Here is a 2,196-nt window from a genome sequence, read left to right as displayed (position 1 = left end):
CCTTCTACCTGCACTAGGGCCCTGGGGTCAACTCAGCCTCCAAAAGAAATGTGTACCAGGAATCTTCCTGGGGGGTAAAGGGCGGCCGGCGCGTAAGGCTGACAAACATACCGCCATCTGTGAGCCGACTGTCTTGAGAAAATGTGGGAGCCTCGAGGTCTCACAAACCTATGGGCCTTCGCAGCCTGTTACAGGGATAGCTTTACCTTTTTTGCCACATAATTTTATCAACCAACCACGAAAAAAGACACAGTCCATTTTTGTCATATTCATAATGAAAAACTGCAGATATGCACCTCTTAGCTTCAACATTTCTGTCTGTCTGCATATAACAGCTCAAGAATAACTGAATACATTTTCATGAGATTTGATTTTTGAGAGTCTTAGCACAGTTCGTTAAAATTGCACAACTGTAACAGACATTTTGCGTGAAGTCCTGCAGGTATTTCTTCATGCATCTCGAGTATAACACACTAAATATTTATTGGAGCAAACACATTTTTAATAAAAGCTGTAGAGGAAACTGAAACACACATTTTATGCCCACTACACTTTTCATGGCTTTTGAGATAATTAACTGAAAGAGAATTTTATGCTAAGAGACCATAACAGTGAATATACCAGAATTTTTATGCTATGCATACATTTCCTAATGTATTTATATTTACACCCAGAGAAGATGCTCATTGATATTCCTTCATTGCATTTGCTGTTCTTTCCAGAATATATATATAGCATATAAGTTACACTATGCTTAAGTAAAACATTTTAAGCCATTTAAAACTTCTTGTTCATTTCTGAAATATTCATTCCATTTTTAAATTTGGAAAGATTTAACTTCAGTGGTTTGTACAAGTCTGCAAACTATGCAATTGATTCATTTTCATTTAGTAACTATTTTTGCTTAAAATCTCTAAAAAATACATGCACAAAGAACGTAAATAAACAGCATGGATGTCTGCAACACCTTTCAGCTAACATCTGTCAATATTACTTATATCTACTGAATGAGCCCAGTGTTAAATCTTCATATATGTTGAGGGGTCTACAGTCTTGTAAATATTCTGGCTCATCTTTGTTCTTTTCAGTTACCTCTTTGGATGTTTACTCTGTTTACTTGGATATAAGGTGAGAGTTCTCCTTAAACTGTCTGTATTCATAAGTGTGCCTATATGTTCTCATACTATAAGCCATTGCCACAGCAAGTGTATTTTTACATAAAATGTGAAGACTGCTTGAAGCAGTTCCTTCTGCCATCTGTGAGTGATGTGATCTGCACAGTTTAGTAACTCAGCAGAATGCAGTGTTAATGAAGAATGCCTCCAAGTGCCACATCAGGAAGCAGTCAGAAGCAATTTCATCTTATTATAGGGAAGATAACTTAATGGAGAAGAGTCACTGAGAAAGCTATTCAGTAAATTCCATGTCTTTTATGGAACCCACAAGTTCATTACCATGTTCACAAGAACTTGCCACTAGAACCATGGTAAGGGTTTCCATGTTGTGGCATCCCCAGGTTACAGACGGACATGACCATCATATATGGAGAGCACCTGTGAACATACTGAAGAAGTAGTCACAGACAGCCCACAAGGAGTGGTCCTCCAGTTTGAGGGTTGAGTAGGGGACTAACAACTCTTCAATGCAAAGAAACCCTCCATATAATGAAGTGTAATACAGATGTGTTCAACTCTGTAAATTGGAAAAAGGAGGATCATCTACAGCAGGGCTATCCAACTCATGGCCTGCCAGTTGGATTTGTAATGCCCGTAAGAGTGTCCGACTCTCTCCCACCCCAATGCCAATGCTTTCATCCTCTTCAAGAAACTGGTGGCCAATCTTGTTGAAAAGCTTTACAAAAAGTGCTTACTAAACATTCTAGGCAATAATTCAACTGATATCACATGGAACCTAATAAATAATTCTGAAAATTATGGAATTAGTATAACTCCATGATCATATGCAACAATCTAATAGATATATAGTGGCTGAATTTTATGCACTGCCATCATACTCAACAAAAGTAATGTCGTTTGACTTCTTGGATCAAAAACCATGTTCTACTGTTGATCATTCATTGAATTTTCTAATATCACTGATTTGTATTATTTTGCAAACTTGTCTTCTGTGCCCAGCTAGGAACACTAAAAGGAAAGCAGATATATTTTCTTCTGAAAACTTCCTTTTTCTGCCAAT

The sequence above is a fragment of the Cryptotermes secundus genome, unplaced genomic scaffold, assembly GCF_002891405.2.
Source record: "Cryptotermes secundus unplaced genomic scaffold, Csec_1.0 scaffold1186, whole genome shotgun sequence".
Taxonomy (NCBI): domain Eukaryota; kingdom Metazoa; phylum Arthropoda; class Insecta; order Blattodea; family Kalotermitidae; genus Cryptotermes; species Cryptotermes secundus.
The sequence above is the reverse complement of the archived record's forward strand: the minus strand, read 5'-3'. Positions refer to the sequence as shown.